This window comes from Melitaea cinxia, chromosome 14 (assembly GCF_905220565.1).
Source record: "Melitaea cinxia chromosome 14, ilMelCinx1.1, whole genome shotgun sequence".
Lineage (NCBI taxonomy): Eukaryota > Metazoa > Arthropoda > Insecta > Lepidoptera > Nymphalidae > Melitaea > Melitaea cinxia.
Window position 1 is genome coordinate 13,032,552 of NC_059407.1, and position 10,744 is coordinate 13,043,295.

At 31.2% G+C, this 10,744-nt stretch overlaps 1 pseudogene; it reads left to right on the plus strand.

Annotated features, from left to right (window-relative positions):
• The first annotated feature begins 8,641 nt into the window (after positions 1–8,641).
• Positions 8,642–8,760, plus strand: LOC123660037 (annotated as a pseudogene).
• The last annotated feature ends 1,984 nt before the right edge of the window (positions 8,761–10,744 follow it).

The following is a 10,744-nucleotide window of genomic DNA, read 5'->3' on the forward strand; positions in this document are numbered from 1 at the left end:
AATTTCTTCATTTTTCTTTTTACCTAAGGTTTCTTATTGCTAGTTCGGAGGATATTAATGTTTAGCATAAATGATTAAGTTATTTATACAGAATCAAGACGAAAATACTTATAATCAAATTTCTAATAGCTTCGTAAAATATGTTGATACGAATAGAAGTAAAAAATCTGTTTGACGTGTGGGAGCAATAACAGCAATAATAAACTCCGGAAGGACCGACGTTTTCCTTCACGGAGTAATTACAACTGAATGAGTCATTTTGTAACTTGTTATTATTTTATGCCATGTAGTTTGTATAGGGTATACGTGTTATTTTTTAAATATCTTATTAGGCTTTTCAACGCTATATTTCTGTTTTAGTTTTTTTTACATATATAAAACGATTATAATATGAGAATCTAGTGTCCTTGAAATTTTTGTAAATAGAATTCAAAACTATAACAAAAACAATTATAGATTTTTTATTATTATTTAGAATGATTATATATATATGACACATCTTATATATACATCTTGCTGGACCGATGCTTATGAAATTTTGGGTGCATATCGGGTAGGTCTGAGAGTCAGCAAACATCTATTTTTATACCCCTGAGTTATAAGGGGGGATTAAGGGGGTTAATAACATATATGGCAAAACGTTTGCGGGGTCAGCTAGTAGAATATAATATCATAAAATACATAGATATACAAGTATTTCGTCAATTCCCAATTAAGCGCTGTAAAGTGCTTTTTATTGAATATTAGCTAGATGATTGGAGGCATTACTACAACATGCAAGTTTTAATGATTAGTTTACTGCTTAATTATTTACTACTATGTTGAGCAAACTCAGTCCATCAGGTATCTTCGTAATATAAGTTTTACATCTATAAATCAAAATGTATTTAGTGTTCAATATTATGAAATTGCAAATTGTTTGGTAACGCGGCTTATACCTGATATAAATAATTTTAACTAGATGTATTTATATTTTATTAATTCTTCCGTAGTGATGGCATCTCTCACAAGTTTTATGTTCTGTATTTTATCTAGTAGGATCTCTCGGAAAATTTATTTTCATTATAATATATTATAAGGCATTTCTAGAATTTTTGTATCTACGATTTTCCTCTCAGAATATTATTCGCGCGTCTCCCTCATTACGAAGCAAATCATTACTTGGTGAAATCGTATGGAATCGCTGAGGGATTGTTATGACGTACATTTGAAAATGAACCTAAATTTAAATCAAATAAATCACATTTTCGCTTGTAAGGTACTCGTATTACGGTACGCCGTGACATGTCACCCATGGCGTATGAAAAATATGGGAATATTGAGAAATGAAATCACCTCGATACCTCTGGGGGTTTTATTATATCTTGAAAAGATTCTGCTATTGTGAAGAGCTCGCTTATGTATAAGATGGTTCTGAAGATTATCGCACAAATATCTTAGGCTACGACTTACGATATTTCATCGTCTATTCTAATCTTTTATAACTTATGTTATAATTATCGTATATTACGGGTCTAATCTCGATAATAACATTAGGTGTAAAAGAACCTCATCTGTTGTGCTCACGCGCTAAGTGATGTACGTACCATCTGCCTTTCAATTGTGTTTTTTGCTAGGTTGCTTCATTTATATTTACCGTCCAGATATCAGCTTCCAAACGAAATAAAAATACTTTTCAGATTTATTACATTATTAAATATAAACGAATGAAAGTTAATATTTTTAATTGTGTAAGAACTTTGAAATAATAGTGGTTCGTAATTAAATTATTTATGCCAAATTAATTTAGCTATACGAAGTAAAAGCTTAGGTTTAAAGGAGTTTTTACAAAACTAGTAGATATTACAATTATTTATATACATAAGTTATTTCTAGTCTATTCGCACTGTAACCTATAAGACGATTTCACCAATAGAAAAACGTCGGTAGGAAAATTGCCACAATTCTTAACCCGCCTACACACATTCAATGCCCCTAATGCATGATCCCTTTTTTCCACATTCTCGGAACACACATGGAAAACATTCTAAAATGACGTAACTTCCAATAAAGCAAACGTTATAGTGGACTTTACTATTACGATATAAAGTAGCATTTTGCATACAGTTCTAATGCTGTTAGTCTAATACACAAAATGGCGTAGAGTAATACATTCCGTGAGATTGGTCGAGGCTTACATGCCTAAAGATTTTTACGATTTACGTATTTTTACGACTGTGTAAACTATTTGTTTTGAAACATGCTCATTGCGTGTTTTAAAATGTCCAACACGATGTTATAAGCACAATAATTTTATGGAAATAACACCGTATGTGGGAAGACTGTACCGTAAAACCCCGAAGAATTTCATTGTTATGTTAGGCGTTTTCTGTTATCAAAAGAATATTTTCATCCGCTGGCCGATATACATGGTGATAAAACTTCACTAAAAATGTAGTTCGCTTTATGATGTTCAATTTCCTTCCACATGAGATGATGAATTTTAAACATTGATAAAAATTTAAAGGCGTTAATATAGTTTTATTAGATCTTTTCGCTGTACGGATAAATTGTTGGATAAATTATCGTTTTTTTATTATTATAATATTGTAATATAAAATAGTTTTTAAGTGTCTTATAGAGGTGAAAGACCTTTCTACTATGTAAGACTCTTTTCCATATAGGTTTGGAGCTCAATCCAGCACGCTGCTCTATTATAGGCGAATAATTTCGTGTGATGATTTCCCCTTGGGATTAATTTAATATATATATATATATATATATATATATATATATATATTGTTACTTACAGTCCGGAAGTAGACCTGTATCATTTGTCTTAGAAAACAAATATTTGTAAAAATACACGCATACAGAACGACAAGCCAAGCAGCGACTTACTATATATATAGATAGGATAGTTTACATTTTTTGTATCACATACTAGTATATTTATTACGCGCGGTTTCACCCGCATTTATGGTTATCGTTACTAAGAATCGTATCGTTAAGTTTTACGACTTTTATAATTTTTATATTGAATCATATCAAATAATCTCTCTCCATATACAGAATTATTTATTGTCATTATATCCAATACTAGCCGAACCATGCCCACTTTGTTGGGCGTTAATTATTTATTATTTTTGTGATCCAAATATATAGTAAAGTTTTCACCTCACTCGCATTTCTCCGACTTGATTTCCATTAACTATTATTTTTAACTGATTTTTTATTCAACAAAAATAAAATATATCACTCTCGAATAGTGTAACTTTCTGTTAGTGAAAGCATTTTCATGATCGGATCAGTATATGCGAAGATTAATTTCTACAAACAAAGTTAGAAACTTTACCTCTTTATAATATTAGTAGAGATAGATTAAAATAGTTGAAGAGAATAAAAAAGAAAAGAAATTGAACAAGTTACGAGTTAAAAGTTATGAGTCAAAGAGATACGCACATAATTATATAGTAAAACAACTAAATGTATTTTTTAAAAATTTTATAGTTTGTGAACTCAATAGAGAGAGAACATTCAAATTATTATCGTCTTGGGGAATAATAACTTAATCTCTATTATCAATAATAATTTTTTAAGTTTTTTTGTAAAAAGTTTTACATATAATATACTAACGACCCACCCCGGCTTCGCACGGTTGTTTATACATATACTTTTACCTTCGCAAAAACTATCAGTGTTATATGGTATATTATGCATGTACCTACCTATGTTATACATATAAACCTTCCTCTGGAATCACTCTATACATACGAGTACATACATATAATCACGCCTCATTCCCGTAGGGGTAAGCTGAGACCATTTCTTTCCACTTGCTACGATCCTTACACACTTCTTTCGCTTCGTCCACTTTCATTATTCCCTTCATACATGCTCTTTGGTTTAGGGTACTCTTGACCTGGCCTTTTTTCAAGACGTCCCTTATTTGGTCTCGGAACCTCCGCCTAGGTCTACCCCTTCCAACCCTTCCATCCACACTTCGCTCTGTTCACAATCACTCTATTTACTAAAGAAAACCGCATCAAAATCCGTTGCGTAGTTTTAAAGATACAGGCAGCGGGAAGCGACTTAGTTTTACACTATGTACTGATATATATGTAGTAGATAGACCAAACAGTACTATTTAGTACCTCTCTAGTACTGTGGTATTATAACTAGATCGACGATATCTTAATGTTTTAAGTCTTTTGTTAAATTTTTTTTCTTTAGTTTCAAAAGAAATATCCACGCTTTGTATGTTTTTAGGGTCTTGTATCCTCGTCCCTAAACACTACCAAGTTGAAACTTTACTCCTAAAATCCGTCCACTGTGCGTTCGTCTGTCCGGCATAGCTGGATTGCGTCTTTACCTATAAAAACCGTAATAGGTAGGGCTTCCGCTTGGATTCTTTTTTTAATACGTTAACATTTAAATTAATTCAATTAAATTTAAAGGAGATTACTATTCACTTGAATTATTTATCCAGTTTCGAATCCATATTAAAAAATTTTATAGGATACCCCGACAAAAAAAAAGGTCAGGCTCAACCAGATCATGTATCTGGACCGGATCGGATAGAATGAGGCATGCCAGATCCGGCAAGCTCTATCACGGCCAGGTCTGGTCCAGACAAGGATAGCCTGATGTAAAATATAATCAAGTATAGTAAGGCATACTGGATCAGGACCCGGTCCGGTCCAGATCAGGATAGCCTGAAAGAAATTACGCGAACTGAGCCTGAATCGCGCTATTAATGTTTTTAAGCGCACTTAGTATATATACAGTTATCAGGACTGTCTAGCAGGGAGTCCATTTCTACACAGTGGAGCAGTCGTAAGTAATAGGAAATAGTTAATTAGTAGAAGTTAATAAATAAAATTTAATTAATAATAATAGTTAATTAATAACATAAAAATAAACAGAAATAATTAATATTTAAAGTAAAAACATAAATAAAATAATACATTGGAAAAAATAAACGGAAATAAATATCATAATAATTATGTTAAGTAACATATTTATAATATCAATTCGCTTTTTTTTGTTAAACGATTTTTCCAAGAATATACATTTTCTAAAAGGATCGGACCGAACCGGCTGATCAGGATGAGATGAGATTTCCTGATCTGGACCCGATCAGGAAATCTCATCTCATCCTGATCAGGTCCAGACCAATCATCTGCGTTACATGCCTTATCTAGTCCTGACCAGGCATGCCTACTCCGGTCCTTCTAAGGAAGACGAAAAAATTTCTACTCGGGACGGTCGTTTATGTATGAATCCAATTTGACTTTTGAACTCGTACACAGTGCCAAAATATCGAAAACTCAAAATGACTGTAGAAAAATACTCCGTTTTTTATATAAATTTAGATTTCGTGACAACTGAGTACATATACCCAGTGTGCGATTGACCTGATCGTTCGTGTTTAGCGAGCATTGTGATCAAAAAACTATAACGAAGTAGTTTTATAGGCGCTAATAACTATGATGTCCATTGCATAGTCATACGTATCACGATTAATTAACGTTTAATATAGGCTACAAATATACTAAGCTTATTGCTGTCAGTTCATGTTTAAAACTTAAGTAATAACACTGTTTCGTCGTTAACGATATCCTTCAAAGTTGTAAAAGGCTTGTAATTTATTTATAGCTTTTTTCTTTAATGTAATAGTCCTTTTTGTTGTGTAAAATAATTGAATAAATTACTGTTGTAAGCATCGTTTAAAGGGCTAACGTCAAATATATTATGCAAGGACGTATAATACGTTAAAAAGTAACTTTCAAGATTTTTTCCCAGTTCTTTCTGCACAATCTACATTCCTAAAACAATAAATATGATATTAATTTGTAAAATGATAAATCAAAATCGTTGAAGTTCTCGTGAATAAAGTTATATTTAAACATTTATTTTTTAAATATTATATCAAAATCGACCGCTCCAGCGGGGATCGAACCTGCATTCGATCGACTGACCGTGTCGGTGCTCTAGCAAACTAAGCTATGGAACGAAAAAAAAAAGATTTGTTTAGAATTTCCTAATGTGTTGGTAACACAAAAATAAAATCGTACAAATTAAAGTTATATTTGATTTTGTATTTTGCTACTTAGACGGCTTAAAGTAAAACGCTAAGTTACATTTTTAGGTAATATAGGTTTTCTAATATTATTTAAAAAAATCATTAATTCTGGAATATATTTGTATTTACAATCATAAACTAACAGAATAACAAATCTCTTTACAATATTGAATTAGGGAATAAAAAAAAAGACTATAAAAATCTCTCCATACACATTTCTTCATAGACCCTCGTCGATTTAATTAATGAAAGTCCGTTTTATGAACTTGAACCGACGTGACCCCGCGTTATACTCTGGGGTGCTACAATAAATACCGCTGTTATGGAAATCGGATCCGTACTATTAATGAATCAAAATCGCCTTGCCGGTAAATGAATTTGTAAACATTTTCATATTAACACATTGACTCATCATGTTTGTGAAGTTATAAAGCAAATGAATATTGAATATTGTTGCTTCTCCTTTATTTGTGTTTGATATAGATTATGATAATTGACTGGTGATGATATAGTATGTTGAGTCGATGTTTCGACAACGTTTAATTCCAAATGGAATTAGACATTATTTGCGAAACAATATTTATTTATACGCACAATTGTATATTATAACTGTTTCTATTCGATTTTTATATTTTAACTACCTTTTTTTATTTATTATTATTATTTTTTTTTTGAATGTGCCAACTAAGAAACCTTTGTGGGCTCATGCACAACACTTTGCTGGAGATCATGACATGATCAAATGCATAGTTTACGATTCTATAAAGGACATACAGACAAACATTCATTTTTATATATATAGATATAAAGTTTATTAAATCTACGCTCTCATGATAGTGATTCCAATTGTGAGTTCCAGGGATGTATTTAGTTTAATATTGAATATGTTCTTTTGAAGTAGAAGAAGAATATTTTTATGGTTTTATTTAATGTTATAGAGTATAGACGACATAAGTAAGAACACAGATACGAATATATTGTTTAGATACAATGGTGAACGAATTTTCTTAATTTAAGAAATATTATTTATTTACTAGAAGGACTACCGCATCTAACGTTCCAAATAATTATTAAGAATTTGTTCGACGTCGTTTTGTTGTTAAAGCTGTGGTTTTAGATAAAAATATAATAAATATAATTGGCGTATTTTAGCATATCGCATTGTAAATTTGTAAAAATTATAGATATGTGGAACAATGCTCACAGGACTGGTTTGTGGCTGTTGTGCTGGCGGTTGCGGGTTCGTTTCCGCACATGACAAACATTTGTATTTGCCATGCAGATGTTTGTCGTGGTCTGGGTGTCTGTGCAGTCCTTGTGGGTCTCCCCACCGTTCCTCGGAGAGCACGTTAAGCCGTCGGTCCCGGTTGTTATCATGTACACCCGATAGCGATCGTTACTCATAGTAGGGAATAATTACGCAAAACTGTATTGGAGCAGCGTGGTGGATTAAGTACTGCTCCTTCTCCTGCATGGGGAAAGAGGCCTATGGCTGGCAGTGTTTTATTACAGGCTGAAGGGTTTAGCGTTATAGATATGTGTTAGTCTTACAATTTATCTAGTCTCTTATTTTGAGCACTACTGAATCTGAAGCTGATATTAATAGCACTTGAATGAGGTGAAATTTTCCAAGCCTCGGTTATCTGATTTCGGAAACACTCAGAGTTACCCTAGTCATCAATTAATAATACCAACTTGTTGTCGGTCACGAAGGCTTCTCGAATAAATAACGCGTTTACTTTTTAATTCAAAGAATGAAAGTATTTTTTTGTCTTTACAAAATATCTGTTTGTCCCGGCTAATCTCTGAAACGGCTGGACCGATTTTGACAAGACTTTCACTGTCAGATAGCTAATGTAATAAGGAGTAGCATAGGCTTATTTTATTTTAGAAATTTGTTTATGAAATTGCTCTTTTAATAAGTTACATATAAACAATGTAAATCTACTATTAATTTATTATGTTAGTTGATCATGTTCAATAATTAATTTTTATTGTTTGGTTATTTACATTCCTTATATTATTTTTGTGTTAACAGTTTTTATGTTTTTTTTTTTTTAATTTGTCAAATGTTCAAGGTAAAATGATTTTAGGTAAGTATTACGTTTTTTATTATATTTTATTTTTCATTTTTGCTAACTAGTTTTTTATTAACTTAAAAATACCTCAATCTTAAAAGGAACAAAATACCATATTAGTTCTTTAAATTACTGTTTTTATAAAAACCGCTACAATATGTACCTAAATATGAGTTCGAAACCTATCACAAAAATGATTTGACACAAATGTTGGTGCAGTAAAAATATGTTTTTAAAGACCAGCTATCGTGACAGTTTGTATAACATAGCCTTTTTGCTATCATGAAAAGGAGATGAAGTTTTGTTACTCTCATATTTATCGTCATACTTTACTTATAGGTATAATTCTCTGTGAAAATATGGTAGGTACTGTTAGAGCTATTAAAATCTGCACAGCTAGGATGCACGATTATGAGGAAACAACTTTTTCGGATTTTTGAAGTATAACTTCTTTAGGCGCAAGAGGGGTAAAATTTCAACAGATCAAACGTCACGAATTTTAAGTGTCCATAGCGCGTTGAATATACCGGTTCTCGTCCGATCACCGAAGTTAAGCAACGTCGGGCGCGGTCAGTACTCAGATGGGTGACCGCCTGGGAACACCGCGTGACGTTGGCTTTTGGTTTTTTTTTCAATTCGTATATTAAATTTTTTAATAAGTTTTTTTTTGAATTAGTTTGCCCAAAAAGATTCACTTCAGACATGTGTACTTTGTATGCAATTTTTTTTTTCAGTTTCGGATACTTTACAGCATCCATGGTCACGGGAGGACCTCCGAAAAAGTTGCTTTATAATAACGAGTGAAATTCGCTTAAACATTAGAAAACAAACAACACAAAAATATTATACTATCGTCAAATTTTTAATTGATAGTTTTTAACCGACTTCAAGAAAAGGAGGAGGTCACTCAATTCGACTGTATATATATATATATATATATACACACACACACACACACACACATATATATATATATATATATATATATATATTTTTTTTTATGTATGTTCGGAGATAACTTCTTCATTTATGAACCGATTTTGATAATTCTTTTTTTATTGGAAAGGAGATATCTGGGATATAAGGAGAAATCAAGGGAAACTTTCAAAAATCGTACGGGTGACTAGTACATTTAATCATGTTTTCATTAAGTACTATAAAGCACTACTATTTAAAGGTAAAAGGACGGAGGAGGTTAAAGGACTTCAAAATTATAAAATACTTATTTAATCATTTCTGATTAACTAAATCAAAATACGAATTACTTTGTACGAAGTAAATTTATTTTTCACTTTTTAGTTTTCTGTTTGAAGTCGCTTTTTTTGTTAAAAATTATTTTATCATACGTCTAGAAATATGAAAAGTTGTTAACATTTATTTTGAAAAAAAAGTTACACTATTATGTAACATCATTCGATTAAAATTTACAACTCACAGTCCAACACAACTCAAAAAGAAAATACTCTTGTGAAAAAATTCTTTATAAAAGTAAGTAAAAAGTTTAAGGTCAAGATAAAACAATGAACTTAAACTTTTGCCTCAATTGAATTTGTTTGTTTCACGTTCAATACCTTATGATATTTAATTTATATCGAGATGTTAAGGCTGTGATAGCTAAGTAAGGCTCCCTCGTGTTATGACTTTGACCTCGATCAGAACAGATAAATACTAATATGTAAACGAAATTTTATCGTTCTTGTATAGTATCTATAAATATTATACTAAACTAACTTGCTCAGGACTTCGTCCACGTGGATTTTAACAAAAAAATTATTGTTTAGTTCGCAGAGTTATAAAAAAAAAATCTAAAATAAAAGTAGCCTAAGTAACTCCTTATTACAGCTATCTCTCAGTGAAAATCCCGTCAAAATCGGTCCAGCCGTTTCAGAGATTAGTCGTAACAGACAGACAGACAAAAACTATATAAAAATGTATGTAAATGTATGTAAATTTTGGTATATGTAAAGTGTACACATATATGAATTTAGTTTAAAGCGGTTACTTTAAAATTACAAACAGACACATCAATATTATTTATTTACATAGATTTCATCATATGGCTTTAAACTTGTAGTTTATTTGTGTAAAGCTAGCTTTTATGGAATCGTATTTGTTCTAATATATCGTAATAAAATTGTGTTAAAACTGAAAATATAAATTGTATTAAATATAGATGACGTTCATCATCAAAATTCATCATTCATCAAAGAAACAAGAATTAAACGATAGTTAACTAACAAAGCAATCATATCTAAGATGACAATTCCTTACATAAAAAAAAAACTGTAATATAAAAATAAAACTCTAATATCTTCACATGAATATCACCCGCCTTCAAGGGGCACAAAGACGTAGAGCCCCGCCCTAAGATTGACATATGAAACACCCTTTCTCTCATTCGCGAATTTTTAACGTTTTTCCTGACATCTTAGATACGTAAACATGAGGTATATTATGTACTCACCTTGAAGATAGAACGTAGGTAAATATTTTCGTATTATATTCATATTAACATACTACCAATGTGATAAGTTGACTATATGTCAAAGTAATGTGTTTTTATCCTTAATAGGCCATAACAACTTACATTATAATGCTAAGT